The 17,311-nt window shown below is 34.2% G+C and overlaps 1 pseudogene; it reads left to right on the top strand.

Moving 5' to 3' along the window:
- The first annotated feature begins 7,417 nt into the window (after nt 1–7,417).
- LOC137410163 (E3 ubiquitin-protein ligase HECW1-like) lies at nt 7,418–16,788 on the top strand (annotated as a pseudogene).
- The last annotated feature ends 523 nt before the right edge of the window (nt 16,789–17,311 follow it).

Below are 17,311 nucleotides of genomic sequence, written 5' to 3'. Positions count from 1 at the left end.
GACAAAAGTGAAAAATGTAAATTTCCAATTTAATCCAAACATGCTAGGAATTCTCCAATTGAGCTAATTAGCTTATTGTGAGAATATTACAAACGTCTGACAAAAGTGAAAAATGTAAATTTCCAATTTCAACCAAACATGCTAGAAATGCTCAAATTGCGCAAATAAGCCTACTGTAAGAGTTTTACAAACGTCTGACAAAACTGAAAAATGTAAATTTCCAATTTCAACCAAACATGCTAGAAATGCTCCAATTGAGCTAATTAGCTTATTGAGAGAATATTGCAATTGTCTGACAAAAGTGAAAAATGTAAATTTCCAATTTCAACCAAACATGCTAGAAATGCTCCAATTGAGCTAATTAGCTTATTGTGAGAATATTACAAACAACTGCCAAAAGTGAAAAATGTAAATTTCCAATTTCAACCAAACATGCTAGAAATGCTCAAATTGCGCAAATAAGCCTACTGTAAGAATTTTACAAACGTCTGACAAAACTGAAAAATGTAAATTTCCAATTTCAACCAAACATGCTAGAAATGCTCCAATTGAGCTAATTAGCTTATTGAGAGAATATTGCAATTGTCTGACAAAAGTGAAAAATGTAAATTTCCAATTTCAACCAAACATGCTAGAAATGCTCCAATTGAGCTAATTAGCTTATTGTGAGAATATTACAAACGTCTGACAAAACTGAAAAATGTAAATTTCCAATTTCAACCAAACATGCTAGAAATGCTCAAATTGCGCAAATAAGCCTACTGTAAGAATTTTACAAACGTCTGACAAAACTGAAAAATGTAAATTTCCAATTTCAACCAAACATGCTAGAAATGCTCCAATTGAGCTAATTAGTTTATTGAGAGAATATTGCAATTGTCTGACAAAAGTGAAAAATGTAAATTTCCAATTTAAACCAAACATGCTAGAAATGCTCCAATTGAGCTAATTAGCTTATTGTGAGAATATTACAAACGTCTGACAAAACTGAAAAATGTAAATTTCCAATTTCAACCAAACATGCTAGAATTGCTCCAATTGAGCTAATTAGCTTATTGAGAGAATATTGCAATTGTCTGACAAAAGTGAAAAATGTAAATTTCCAAATTCAACCAAACATGCTAGAAATGCTCCAATTGAGCTAATTAGCTTATTGTGAGAATATTACAAACGTCTGACAAAAGTGAAAAATGTAAATTTCCAATTTCAACTAAACATGCTAGAAATGCTCAAATTGCGCAAATAAGCCAATTTTATGAATTTTACAAACGTCTGACAAAACTGAAAAATGTAAATTTCCAGTTTCAACCAAACATGCTAGAAATGCTCCAATTGAGCTAATTAGCTTATTGAGAGAATATTGCAATTGTCTGACAAAAGTGAAAAATGTAAATTTCCAATTTAAACCAAACATGCTAGAAATGCTCCAATTGAGCTAATTAGCTTATTGTGAGAATATTGCAATTGTCTGACAAAAGTGAAAAATGTAAATTTCCAATTTCAACCAAACATGCTAGATATGCTCCAATTGAGCTAATTAGCTTATTGAGAGAATATTGCAATTGTCTGACAAAAGTGAAAAATGTAAATTTCCAATTTAAACCAAACATGCTAGAAATGCTCCAATTGAGCTAATTAGCTTATTGTGAGAATATTACAAACGTCTGACAAAACTGAAAAATGTAAATTCCCAATTTCAACCAAACATGCTAGAAATGCTCAAATTGCGCAAATAAGCCTACTGTAAGAATTTTACAAACGTCTGACAAAACTGAAAAATGTAAATTTCCAATTTCAACCAAACATGCTAGAAATGCTCCAATTGAGCTAATTAGCTTATTGTGAGAATATTACAAACGTCTGTCAAAACTGAAAAATGTAAATTTCCAATTTCAACCAAACATGCTAGAAATGCTCAAATTGCGCAAATAGGCCTACTGTAAGAATTTTCAAAACGTCTGACAAAACTGAAAAATGTAAATTTTCAATTTCAACCAAACATGCTAGAAATGCTCCAATTGAGCTAATTAGCTTATTGTGAGAATATTGCAATTGTCTGACAAAAGTGAAAAATGTAAATTTACAATTTCAACCAAACATGTTAGAAATGCTCCAATTGAGCTAATTAGCTTATTGTGAGAATATTACAAACGTCTGACAAAACTGAAAAATGTAAATTTCCAATTTCAACCAAACATGCTAGAAATGCTCCAATTGAGCTAATTAGCTTATTGAGAGAATATTGCAATTGTCTGACAAAAGTGAAAAATGTAAATTTCCAATTTAAACCAAACATGCTAGAAATGCTCCAATTGAGCTAATTAGCTTATTGTGAGAATATTACAAACGTCTGACAAAACTGAAAAATGTAAATTTCCAATTTCAACCAAACATGCTAGAAATGCTCCAATTGCGGAAATAAGCTTACTGTAAGAATTTTACAAACGTCTGACAAAAGTGAAAAAGTGTAAATTTCCAATTTCAACCAAACATGCTAGAAATGCTCCAATTGAGCTAAATAGCTTATTGTGAGAATATTACAAACGTCTGACAAAAGTGAAAAATGTAAATTTCCAATTTCAACCAAACATGCTAGAAATGCTCCAATTGAGCTAAATAGCTTATTGTGAGAATATTACAAACGTCTGACAAAACTGAAAAATGTAAATTTCCAATTTCAACCAAACATGCTAGAAATGCTCCAATTGAGCTAATTAGCTTATTGTGAGAATATTGCAATTGTTTGACAAAAGTGAAAAATGGAAATTTCCAATTTCAACCAAACATGCTAGAAATGCTCCAATTGAGCTAATTAGCTTATTGTGAGAATATTACAACCGTCTGACAAAACTGAAAAATGTAAATTTCCAATTTCAACCAAACATGCTAGAAATGCTCAAATTGCGCAAATAAGCCTACTGTAAGAATTTTACAAACGTCTGACAAAACTGAAAAATGTAAATTTACAATTTCAACCAAACATGCTAGAAATGCTCCAATTGAGCTAATTAGCTTATTGAGAGAATATTGCAATTGTCTGACAAAAGTGAAAAATGTAAATTTCCAATTTCAACCAAACATGCTAGAAATGCTCCAATTGAGCTAATTAGCTTATTGTGAGAATATTACAAACGTCTGCCAAAAGTGAAAAATGTAAATTTCCAATTTCAACCAAACATGCTAGAAATGCTCAAATTGCGCAAATAAGCCTACTGTAAGAATTTTACAAACGTCTGACAAAACTGAAAAATGTAAATTTCCAATTTCAACCAAACATGCTAGAAATGCTCCAATTGAGCTAATTAGCTTATTGAGAGAATATTGCAATTGTCTGACAAAAGTGAAAAATGTATATTTCCAATTTAAACCAAACATGCTAGAAATGCTCCAATTGAGCTAATTAGCTTATTGTGAGAATATTACAAACGTCTGACAAAACTGAAAAATGTAAATTTCCAATTTCAACCAAACATGCTAGAAATGCTCCAATTGCGGAAATAAGCTTACTGTAAGAATTTTACAAACGTCTGACAAAACTGTAAAATGTAAATTTTCAATTTCAACCAAACATGCTAGAAATGCTCCATTTGAGCTAGTTAGCTTATTGTGAGAATATTACAAACGTCTGACAACACTGAAAAATGTAAATTTTCAATTTCAACCAAACATGCTAGAAATGCTCCAATTGAGCTAATTAGCTTATTGCTAGAATATTACAAACGTCTGACAACACTGAAAAATGTAAATTTCCAATTTCAACCAAACATGCTAGAAATGCTCCAATTGAGCTAATTAGCTTATTGTGAGAATAGTACAAACGTCTGACAAAACTGAAAAATGTAAATTTCCAATTTCAACCAAACATGCTAGAAATGCTCCAATTGAGCTAATTAGCTTATTGTGAGAATATTACAAACGTCTGACAAAACTGAAAAATGTAAGTTTCCAATTTCAACCAAACATGCTAGAAATGCTCCAATTGAGCTAATTAGCTTATTGTGAGAATATTACAAACGTCTGACAAAAGTGAAAAATGTAAATTTCCAATTTCAACTAAACATGCTAGAAATGCTCAAATTGCGCAAATAAGCCTATTTTAAGAATTTTACAAACGTCTGACAAAACTGAAAAATGTAAATTTCCAGTTTCAACCAAACATGCTAGAAATGCTCCAATTGAGCTAATTAGCTTATTGAGAGAATATTGCAATTGTCTGACAAAAGTGAAAAATGTAAATTTCCAATTTAAACCAAACATGCTAGAAATGCTCCAATTGAGCTAATTAGCTTATTGTGAGAATATTGCAATTGTCTGACAAAAGTGAAAAATGTAAATTTCCAATTTCAACCAAACATGCTAGATATGCTCCAATTGAGCTAATTAGCTTATTGAGAGAATATTGCAATTGTCTGACAAAAGTGAAAAATGTAAATTTCCAATTTAAACCAAACATGCTAGAAATGCTCCAATTGAGCTAATTAGCTTATTGTGAGAATATTACAAACGTCTGACAAAACTGAAAAATGTAAATTTCCAATTTCAACCATACATGCTAGAAATGCTCAAATTGCGCAAATAAGCCTACTGTAAGAATTTTACAAACGTCTGACAAAACTGAAAAATGTAAATTTCCAATTTCAACCAAACATGCTAGAAATGCTCCAATTGAGCTAATTAGCTTGTTGTGAGAATATTACAAACGTCTGACAAAACTGAAAAATGTAAATTTCCAATTTCAACCAAACATGCTAGAAATGCTCAAATTGCGCAAATAAACCTACTGTAAGAATTTTCAAAACGTCTGACAAAACTGAAAAATGTAAATTTTCAATTTCAACCAAACATGCTAGAAATGCTCCAATTGAGCTAATTAGCTTATTGTGAGAATATTGCAATTGTCTGACAAAAGTGAAAAATGTAAATTTACAATTTCAACCAAACATGTTAGAAATGCTCCAATTGAGCTAATTAGCTTATTGTGAGAATATTACAAACGTCTGACAAAACTGAAAAATGTAAATTTCCAATTTCAACCAAACATGCTAGAAATGCTCCAATTGAGCTAATTAGCTTATTGAGAGAATATTGCAATTGTCTGACAAAAGTGAAAAATGTAAATTTCCAATTTAAACCAAACATGCTAGAAGTGCTCCAATTGAGCTAATTAGCTTATTGTGAGAATATTACAAACGTCTGACAAAACTGAAAAATGTAAATTTCCAATTTCAACCAAACATGCTAGAAATGCTCCAATTGCGGAAATAAGCTTACTGTAAGAATTTTACAAACGTCTGACAAAAGTGAAAAAGTGTAAATTTCCAATTTCAACCAAACATGCTAGAAATGCTCCAATTGAGCTAAATAGCTTATTGTGAGAATATTACAAACGTCTGACAAAAGTGAAAAATGTAAATTTCCAATTTCAACCAAACATGCTAGAAATGCTCCAATTGAGCTAATTAGCTTATTGTGAGAATATTGCAATTGTTTGACAAAAGTGAAAAATGGAAATTTCCAATTTCAACCAAACATGCTAGAAATGCTCCAATTGAGCTAATTAGCTTATTGTGAGAATATTACAACCGTCTGACAAAACTGAAAAATGTAAATTTCCAATTTCAACCAAACATGCTAGAAATGCTCAAATTGCGCAAATAAGCCTACTGTAAGAATTTTACAAACGTCTGACAAAACTGAAAAATGTAAATTTACAATTTCAACCAAACATGCTAGAAATGCTCCAATTGAGCTAATTAGCTTATTGAGAGAATATTGCAATTGTCTGACAAAAGTGAAAAATGTAAATTTCCAATTTCAACCAAACATGCTAGAAATGCTCCAATTGAGCTAATTAGCTTATTGTGAGAATATTACAAACGTCTGCCAAAAGTGAAAAATGTAAATTTCCAATTTCAACCAAACATGCTAGAAATGCTCAAATTGCGCAAATAAGCCTACTGTAAGAATTTTACAAACGTCTGACAAAACTGAAAAATGTAAATTTCCAATTTCAACCAAACATGCTAGAAATGCTCCAATTGAGCTAATTAGCTTATTGAGAGAATATTGCAATTGTCTGACAAAAGTGAAAAATGTATATTTCCAATTTAAACCAAACATGCTAGAAATGCTCCAATTGAGCTAATTAGCTTATTGTGAGAATATTACAAACGTCTGACAAAACTGAAAAATGTAAATTTCCAATTTCAACCAAACATGCTAGAAATGCTCCAATTGCGGAAATAAGCTTACTGTAAGAATTTTACAAACGTCTGACAAAACTGAAAAATGTAAATTTCCAATTTTAACCAAACATGCTAGAAATGCTCCAATTGAGCTAATTAGCTTATTGAGAGAATATTGCAATTGTCTGACAAAAGTGAAAAATGTAAATTTCCAATTTCAACTAAACATGCTAGAAATGCTCCAATTGAGCTAATTAGTTTATTGTGAGAAAATTACAAACGTCTGACAAAACTGAAAAATGTAAATTTTCAATTTCAACCAAACATGCTAGAAATGCTCCATTTGAGCTAGTTAGCTTATTGTGAGAATATTACAAACGTCTGACAACACTGAAAAATGTAAATTTTCAATTTCAACCAAACATGCTAGAAATCCTCCAATTGAGCTAATTAGCTTATTGCTAGAATATTACAAACGTCTGACAACACTGAAAAATGTAAATTTCCAATTTCAACCAAACATGCTAGAAATGCTCCAATTGAGCTAATTTGCTTATTGTGAGAATAGTACAAACGTCTGACAAAACTGAAAAATGTAAATTTCCAATTTCAACCAAACATGCTAGAAATGCTCCAATTGAGCTAATTAGCTTATTGTGAGAATATTACAAACGTCTGACAAAACTGAAAAATGTAAGTTTCCAATTTCAACCAAACATGCTAGAAATGCTCCAATTGAGCTAATTAGCTTATTGTGAGAATATTGCAATTGTCTGACAAAAGTGAAAAATGTAAATTTCCAATTTCAACCAAACATGCTAGAAATGTTCCAATTGAGCTAATTAGCTTATTGTGAGAATATTACAAACGTCTTACAAAACTGAAAAATGTAAATTTCCAATTTCAACCAAACATGCTAGAAATGCTCCAATTGAGCTAATTAACTTATTGTGGTGCATGTTGCTGGTTGGAAAGAGGTTACAGAAGCTTGAGCTTTTGCTATTATGTTTCCTGAATGCTTATCTGTAGGTCATAGTCATGTTTTCTGTAACAGGGTGTTTTAAAATGGTCTTTGTCGAGTACCTAGCAATGTATCTAAATTTAAAGGACCAAGCTATGAAGGTTATTGCAGCCTGAGTATTTAGGAATTGATGTCAGCAACCTTCCACTCATGATAAAATGCATCTAACATTTATCCACAGTTAAACTGGCATATCCTCTGTTATATTTAGATCAAGCTCATCCTGGAAAATGACTTGACTACAGGAATCGTGGCGTGAGTGGCAGCAAAAAAGGAGATCTTGTCTGGCCTTTTAATAGAATAGCCTCCGTATTCACAGAACGTATGTTCATATTCAGTCCGCTTCCTACTCCTATGCTTTCTTCAAACTTTTGCACAATCTGACACAAATGTTTTAAAAATACAGATAGATCTTTAGCATAACATGAATAAAATATTTATCTTTATGTACACAAATTAATTTTTTAATATTACGTAGATTTCTTTTACATTATACCACTAGATTACATAGATACTAAGTATTTTACTCCGTTCGTGTTATATCTTTTAGCTGAAACAAGAATATGTTTTCGGTATTACCATGGTAACACTGGAAATCTGAGAGCTGTTACAGAGCCGATTCTAGTCAGGAATTCTTTGGCCTCTTCTTCTGGTGTAAGAGATAAGTTTTCTGTTTACATTAACCTATTGTTGAGATCTCACTATAGCGATAAGAGGATGTACCCAGCACCTTCAAGGTTGCTACATACAATTTCGTTGTAGAGTGGTCTATGGGGTCAGACATCCATGGACAGTGAGGCAGAAATAGTGCATCTAGCAATCGAAGGTAGGCTAACTGTTGCTAGGCTGTCTGCTTGCTTACATGTAGTGTCATAATGTTACTCACGTGTCAAGTCGTTGTGGTCACTTTCTGACTGCTGTCTTTGGACTGTTTGTTTATCAGGTGTTGTTCTTCAGCATTTAAAATGTTTTCACTAACGTAGTGATAACATGTTTGAAGGCATAAAATACACCTTGTCAAGATCATGCATAATCTCTAAGATCCATTGTATGCGGACATTGAGGCTACTCATGTGAGAAAGGGCATGTTCTTCAATCCTGACCCTTATGTAAAAATACGAGTAGAGCTAGGACAGGATAGGTCTCAACCTGCTCTCTCTTACCACTACAAGGATTTTAGGACATCTGTTTGTGACAATACAACTGAGCCAAGGTGGCACAATGAGGTACATTCTTGTAGTACATGTATTTGAAATAGACTATTACTGTTAGAAATATAAATTTCTCTTCAAATTGGATTACAGTCAAATAGCATTTGAATACTGTCCAACTCCGTAGAGCATTTAAAAAAAATGATGATATTCAAATGAATATACCGTAATACCTTTATTTGAATGCTATGTCGCTCTATTTTTCAACAATTCCACTACAGTTGCATTTTATTAGAAGTGATGTTCAAATAGACGGTTACGTTGTATTTTTCAACCCTTTTATATTGGCTTCTATTAGAGGTGGCGTTTAAATCAATGTGGTGTTATAATATAGGTTTTACCATAGTTTCCTAAATGACAACTCCATCTAGCTCAATAGAGCATTTAGAAACATTAATTAACTTAAATGTAGCTTTACAGTTGACAGTCCCATGCAACATAGTAGAGGATTTCAAAACATCTCTCTAACCTGCTTCTAAAGTTGCAGTGATTTTTCGATAACTGATTCGATGATGGAGCAGGTGGGCTATCCAATGTTGGTTCAGCAAAAAATTCAAGATAATGAGTATATGCTGACTGCAGTGTCAGTTAGCATTAAGTTACTAGTTACTACTGCTAACACTTTACTTGTCTTTTTGATATTCCATTTTACTGCGCTGCCATCAGACACTCTTCTTATGAAAGTAAAGGATCGATTCACCACTGCTCGCCCCACTCTTCTCCGGTTCTTAGGTCAACTATCTCTTCCTATGAAGCAAGTTATAGAGAAGGCTAAACTCGGGTAAGATTTGTAGTCCCGTTTGTCACACTGCCCTTTGCTGTTGGTAACCTTAATAGGCACTTTGAAAGTTATTGTGGGTTGTTTCCGCTGAATATATTTTGAAATTGAGCATATATTAAATATAATGAATTCTCGTGACAGCATTTTATTATGCAAATAATTCGGTCTAAACATGTTTATACATTTTAGTTTATGGCAGTAGTAGGTTCACTAAAAATGCTTGCCAAATTGAATACAACTAGTATGTAACATGGCTGGAGTACACAATGTTTTACCAAATTATTATATTAAAACAATGCTTCTGTGAACTTGTTAAACAATTTACTGCAATTGTCCTGAGAAATCTATCGGCATCATCCATCAGTTTTGGTCAGAGAGTGTCTTGTATAATTTTTTTATAGCGTAAGGATTTAATTTTTGAAACAGAATATGCATAAAGGCTGAATATGCGTTTCTTTTCAATGTCTGTGATGCTCATCATAAAAGAGAGAACCGGAATTTTTCATTCAATATTCTTGTGTTTTCTTTTTTGCCTCCAGACTTGCAAGCCATCTGCTTTCCTAAAATGACTATCCACTAGTTTTTACTAAACTGAAAAACTCTGGTTTACACTGGTTATAATATAATGCATAGCATTATATACATGATATAGCATTATGTACATGATATAGCACGAAAGCGCACATGGTATAAATTGTCAAATGGTACAAATTCGGCTATTAATTGGAACACATGAATAGTATCTTGCTAATCTACATAGAATGTTAGTCACTATTCAAAATTACTGCCTCAAGGATCTTATCCTGATGTGTAGACCAGAGCAAGCCAGTCATCTGTATGGCTGATTTTTTTACTTACAAGAGACTTCCAGGAGATCTTTACTGATCATTGATGCAAGCATAACTAGTTTCTAGCACCGTGTGGGGTTATTACACGTTGACTTTCAAGTCTTCTCAGTCATGAAAAGAAGGAGCAACATCCAAATATGCTAGTTGTAGCGTAAAGCTAGTACAGTTCATCTCATGTCATGTTGGCGGTACAGTTGATGAGCAGTCGGACTTATAGTTTGTCCGTTCAGATAACCACAATTGTAGTAAATATTTGAATTGCATTCAGTGTATGAATTCCATTCACCAGGCAACTAGAGAATCCCTTTTGATTCCTTAGCAAACAGACAAAGGTTAGTAAAGGTTTACGAGAGCAACCTTTCCTAGGCCATCTTTTTACCATCTGTAGTACATTGAGTCTTCAGGTGATATCGTGGTAAGTCATTTGATGAACTGCTTTCCTGTTTGTTCCAGGCTGACTGTTAGCTGTCAATTAATTGGTCGAACGCCACATGACCACATCTGTGGTACATTGATGTTTAAACCGACAATCATTCCTTATGATGGTAAGCAAAGTAATCTGGCAAGTTTTTGTCTACTTGAAAGGTGTGTTAATTATTATCTGGTAGAGTTTGGTGTTTACTTGAATGTTGTGTTAATTGTTATCTGGTAGTGTGGTGTTTACTTGAATGTTATGTTAATGATTATCTGGTAGAGTTTGGTGTTTACTTGAGTGTTATGTTAATTATTATGTGGTAGTTTGGTGCTTACTTGAGTTTTATGTTACTTATTATCGGGTAAAGTTAGGTGTTTATTTGAATTCTGTGTTAATAATAAATTATAATGAAATAAGAAGTGGAAGCTAATAAGTTACTTCATTTTGTCCGTAGATATTACAGCACAGAATACATATTCATTTATTGTCAATGTAATAACAGCATGGAGAGGAAACATCATATTGGGGCAGTAGAATATTTTAAAGTAGAGTTTCTTTTGCGTTCTTTCTGGGTTTCAATGCCTTGGAAACTTCAATAATATACTCTACAGTATAATTGGACTTTAAAGTTTATAAAACGGCTTAATTCTGCAGATACTGATAACTATTTATATGCACTGTAGCGAGCAGGCATTCAATGGATAGGAACCATCTTGGAGAAACACGCGTAGGCTGCTGCGCCATCACAGACAGTGCAGTAGAGAACGCTGTAGATAGATCTTCTGCCGATATTCTCTCCGATTCCTCTGGGTACAGTGATGTTGAACTTACTGACACGGCTGAAACTCCAGCAATGCGGTGAGCATGAGCAACTTTGTCAGCCTGACCTCCTTATCTACTTGGAATGTTTAAGATCATCGTAATTCAGCAAAAAGAATGAAATAGCTTGGCGATGTAATTACAGTTGCAAATAGTTAATGTGATTGTTTCTATTTGCATCAGTTTACTGGACATTTAATCTTTTTCGAAATTTTTTTAAAGCACTAGTGCAATAAAATGACTATTAAAATACATGACTACGGACATTGCATTAAATCATGTTTGTGAATGCAAGTAAAATTTTATAGGGTGAGCTCCAGCAAATCTATCTATGACAGCTACAAGTTCACACACACAGTAAATAGTATTTATAGTAAATAGCTACTATCAGTTTTAGTAGCTTTTAGCTCTCTGTATGACAGGCCTTAACTCACTCTGTATGACAGGCCTTAACTCATTCTGTATGACAGGCCTTAACTCACTCTGTATGACAGGCCTTAACTTGCTCCGTATGACAGGCCTTAACTTACTCTGTATGACAGGCTTTAACTTACTCTGTATGACAGGCTTTAACTTACTCTGTATGACAGGCTTTAACTTACTCTGTATGACAGGCTTTAACTCACTCTGTATGACCGGCCTTAACTTACTCTGTATGACAGGCTTTAACTTACCCTGTATGACAGGCTTTAATTTACTCTGTATGACAGGCTTTAACTTACTCTGTATGACAGGCTTTAACTCACTCTGTATGACCGGCCTTAACTTAGTCTGTATGACAGGCTTTAACTTACTCTGTATGACAGGCTTTAACTCACTCTGTATGACCGGCCTTAACTTACTCTGTATGACAGGCTTTAACTTACCCTGTATGACAGGCTTTAATTTACTCTGTATGACAGGCTTTAACTTACTCTGTATGACAGGCTTTAACTCACTCTGTATGACCGGCCTTAACTTAGTCTGTATGACAGGCTTTAACTTACTCTGTATGACAGGCTTTAACTCACTCTGTATGACCGGCCTTAACTTACTCTGTATGACAGGCTTTAACTTACCCTGTATGACAGGCTTTAATTTACTCTGTATGACAGGCTTTAACTTACCCTGTATGACAGGCTTTAATTTACTCTGTATGACAGGCTTTAACTTACTCTGTATGACAGGCCTTAACTCACTCTGTATGACAGGCCTTAACTCATTCTGTATGACAGGCCTTAACTCACTCTGTATGACAGGCTTTAACTTAGTCTGTATGACAGGCTTTAACTTACTCTGTATGACAGGCTTTAACTCACTCTGTATGACCGGCCTTAACTTACTCTGTATGACAGGCTTTAACTTACCCTGTATGACAGGCTTTAATTTACTCTGTATGACAGGCTTTAACTTACTCTGTATGACAGGCTTTAACTCACTCTGTATGACCGGCCTTAACTTACTCTGTATGACAGGCTTTTACTTACTCTGTATGACAGCCCTTAACTTGCTCCGTATGACAGGCCTTAACTTACTCCGTATGACAGGCTTTAACTTACTCTGTATGAAAGGCTTTAACTTACTTTGTATGACAGGCTTTAACTCACTCTGTATGACCGGCCTTTACTCTGTATGACAGGCTTTAACTTACTCTGTATGACAGGCTTTAACTTACTCTGTATGACAGGCTTTAACTCACTTTGTATGACCGGCCTTAACTTACTCTGTATGACAGGCTTTAACTTACTCTGTATGACAGGCTTTAACTTACTCTGTATGACAGCCCTTAACTTGCTCCGTATGACAGGCCTTAACTTACTCCGTATGACAGGCTTTAACTTACTCTGTATGACAGGCCTTAACTTACTCTGTATGACAGGCCTTAACTTACTCTGTACGACAGCCCTTAACTTGCTCCGTATGACGGGCCTTAACTTACTCCGTATGACAGGCTTTAACTTACTCTGTATGACAGGCTTTAACTTACTCTGTATGACAGGCTTTAATTTACTCTGTATGACAGGCTTTAACTTACTCTGTATGACAGGCTTTAACTCACTCTGTATGACCGGCCTTAACTTACTCTGTATGACAGGCTTTTACTTACTCTGTATGACAGGCTTTAACTTACTCTGTATGACAGGCTTTAACTCACTCTGTATGACCGGCCTTAACTTACTCTGTATGACAGGCTTTAACTTACTTTGTATGACAGGCTTTAACTTACTCTGTATGACAGCCCTTAACTTGCTCCGTATGACAGGCCTTAACTTACACCGTATGACAGGCTTTAACTCACTCTGTATGACCGGCCTTAACTTACTCTGTATGACAGGCTTTAACTTACTCTGTATGACAGGCTTTAACTTACTCTGTATGACAGCCCTTAACTTGCTCCGTATGACAGGCCTTAACTTACTCCGTATGACAGGCTTTAACTTACTCTGTATGACAGGCATTAACTTGCTCCGTATGACCGGCCTTAATCTACTTTTTCTGCCTGCGGAGATCTAGAACGGTATAGCAGTGGCACTAGTGGTGATAGTTCTGTGCAAACACTTCCTACTGAAATGGATAACAATTCCGTTTCTTCAATACCTCAGGTAATACTGACCTTTATTGATTTATTGAACAGGCATTTATTATTAATTTCAATAACTCTGCACGCATTGTTCAGTCATTGTTAAGTGTCAGTAAGATGCGAATGGATATTTGAATAAATTACAAAGACAATTTGAATCAATGTCGTTGTTTATTTGGCAAAACACAGTTTTGTTAACCTAATAATTATATTACATGTTTTATATAGTATGCTTTTAAGTTGTTGTTGTTAAGGCAGAAAAAAACTAGCTGGATTCTGTAAAGTCTGACCTTTTTTAACCAATCAATTTATTCTCTTTCCAAACCAACAGTAAAACTTACACAACAAAATTTCCTTAAAAACGCTAATAATAACAACTAATGATAATAAAAAATCTAACAAGAATGTCATGGCCTTCGCCTGGTAAAGGCTAATTCGCACTCGTCCATTTATTTGTCAATGTGACGCGTTATTTCGTGTGTCTAGCCACAACAGCCTCAACTCTTACACATTTTGACACATTTTTTAAATGTAAGTCAGTGGCTGTCATTTGTTGCTTTTCTTCTTAACGCCGCAAAAAACGTAGCGTTCATGTATCTTTTGTAATTAACTTGAAACTTTCAGAGCTACAAACTATTTGATACATTTTACATGATTAACTTATGTTTTAGCTCTGTCACAACTGCTAGTTACATTTTTCTTAGTCAAATAGTATTTGAACATTGTGCTTTACCAACTTATGTAAACTTTGTTGAACGCAAATAATATTGAAAGTTAGCCTATCTATAAATTATTTATCTGTAATTTTTAAAAAAAGAATTGAATTCTATGTTAGAGTATTAAATGAGGTGTCTCTAGACTATTGTTCACTTGGGGGCAAAATCTGAGTTTTTCAGAAGTATTAAAGACCACCAACTAAGGTGAAATCTACAGTTTGTTAACAGTAATGGTATACAACTTGTTAAGTAAGTTATTGCCATAATAAGTCTATGCCATAATAAGCTAAGGCGGGTAAGGTATATCATGTAACAATTAATTCGATAATGTTTTGCTAGACTAACACAAGGAAGAGCAGCTCGCTAGAAGCAGTAAGCGTAGTGTGCAAGTCTAGATTACTTTCATTGATCGCTTACTAGCATCATATTTCAAAATATTTTATTAGAAAGTCTAGATATCTTTTATCATTTGAGATTCTCTGTACCGTTTTAGGTGATCTGACTGCCAGGATGTTTCAAGATTAAAATTAACATAACTTGATAAATTTGATCGCATTTAAAATGCTCAGAAGAAAATCACTTTTTCAAAAATGACGTCAATAGTCGCACTTCATGTTTGTCCCTCTCGTTGTGACATTGGCTGTTCATTCAATCTGCAGTGTTACACATCTCTATATATAGTGACATATGTTTTATTTTGTATTTGCTCAGGATTGTTTAAATAAAACTTCAAGTATAGTCCCAGATACGTACACTGCTATAGATATTTCAAATGATTTAAAGATATTTTGGTTAGAATTTGTCCCATTGTTTTCCTCTAAATGCTGTGTAAACATATGAGTACCCAATGCTGGTGTGAACGTATGATTACCCAATGCTGGTGTGAACGTATACATATCACATATAAAAAATATGCACGACTATTAATGCCATTTTGAGGAAATCTGGGTGCGTTTTTTCTTTCTGAGCATTTGAACTGCGATCAAGTTTTTTCGCCTTTAAATATCTTTAAACATCCTGACAGTCAGATCACTTGAGACAGTAAATGAAATCTCAAGATAGAACAGTATCCTCACATTGTAATAAAATCTTTAAAAACTTGACATGAACCTTTAATGTGAAGCCTCCATTGAGTCTAACAAATGCTACATATCATAGTTGTGAGAGCTTTTTGTTTCACAGCTAACAAAAATTCATCTAAATCGAACTAAATGCAGCACAAAATAGAATGTTCAAACTACTGAAATTTACCTATTAAGATGCTTGATGTGGAGGCTTTGTTTGAAAAGAAAGTCCTGGCTTGCCCTGATGTTACACCAGAGCAGTTAGCATAGCCTATAAACATTAAACTATTGATGAATATCTTGAGCTATATTTTTCAATAATTGGCCGTAGAGATAAATGCATTCCACATGCTGATGAGGCTACGCAACTTGGTTGTAACGTAACATTTTGTACCTTAATCAAGTGAAAAAACTACCATATTTTTTCTGCAGTCGTAAGGAGTATTCAATTGGAATAAAATGCCACCCATGTGCCATATACATGTACACATACCCACAACGTGTAGGGAATCTGAAAGCGCCCTAGAAGTGATAGCAGTTTGTTTTTTTTCCTAAAAAGTCGGAAGTTATGAACCTGACACTCATTGACCAGTACTCTCTTCAGTGCTCACTGTGTGTAGTCATAGCAAGAGGAATAAGATCGCCAAGAAATATCTCAAACATGAAATTTGACTGTTGCTGACAGTGTGTATTGCCAATTCGTTTCAGGTGGCGGTTAATCTCAGTGAATCACCTCCTCACACTGTTGAAAATCGAGGAAAAATACAGATTGAAGCAGTCGAGTCTACACCACATGCGCTGTCATCTGTTGATTCTGATGAGTTAGACATTACTCGGTCTTTCTCAGATCCGTTTGCTATTTACCAGTTAGAGGAGGGGGATGTTGACATCCAAACAGCCAGGAGTGTCCAAGGATGTCATGATCAGGATGATATAAATGGAGGGGTTACTCTAGACAATTCTGATACTATAGCCTCTGAAGATTTTTCTAGCCTAGCTAGGGATGTAGCTATTCCTCAGTTAACCTCATCAAATTATGCAGAGGGGAGCTCACCATCAAACGTTCTCACTTTTAGGGATAATACTGACTCTGTTGTGAAAGCTAGCGACACTAATCAGGCAGAGTCTAACAGCTCATGCACAGCAAGTGCCGATGCTTATGCAATGAGGGACAAAGCACGTAATACCCAGAAAGTTTCTGAATCTGAAACCACGCAGGCTCAAGTAAAAAGCTGTGATGACCTTGCAATAGATATGCAATATGCTGAGAATACACATGGTAGTGAGGAGATGAAAGGCCGAGGTGTGTATGGAAAAGATGGAAATGATGTAACCATCAGCAAAAAAAATAATCTGAAGTTTTGCATGTTTATTAGTTTTTACTTTTATGAACACTTTCATTATTTACCTCCAGACTTTCCTCTGCTTTCACTTTCACCAGAAAACATAAGTAATGTAGCTTGAAAGCACAAATAAATCCAATCATTTTTTTAGAAAAAGTGAAAGATGAATCATCGGTGTCATCAAACAGCACTGATGGCACTCTCATTACTAGTTCATTGGAGAATCCTCCCGTTCCAAGGCACTCCATACTGAGAGCGTGTGGTGATATTAAAAATGGTAAATAGTAAATATGGAAATATTCTTTGTGAAATATTCAATGTTAACGACTCCAACATCCAAAATATATT

This window comes from Watersipora subatra, unplaced genomic scaffold (genome assembly GCF_963576615.1).
Source record: "Watersipora subatra unplaced genomic scaffold, tzWatSuba1.1 SCAFFOLD_51, whole genome shotgun sequence".
NCBI lineage: Eukaryota > Metazoa > Bryozoa > Gymnolaemata > Cheilostomatida > Watersiporidae > Watersipora > Watersipora subatra.
Note: the sequence above shows the minus strand (reverse complement) of the source record. Positions and strands in the feature narration are given on the sequence as shown.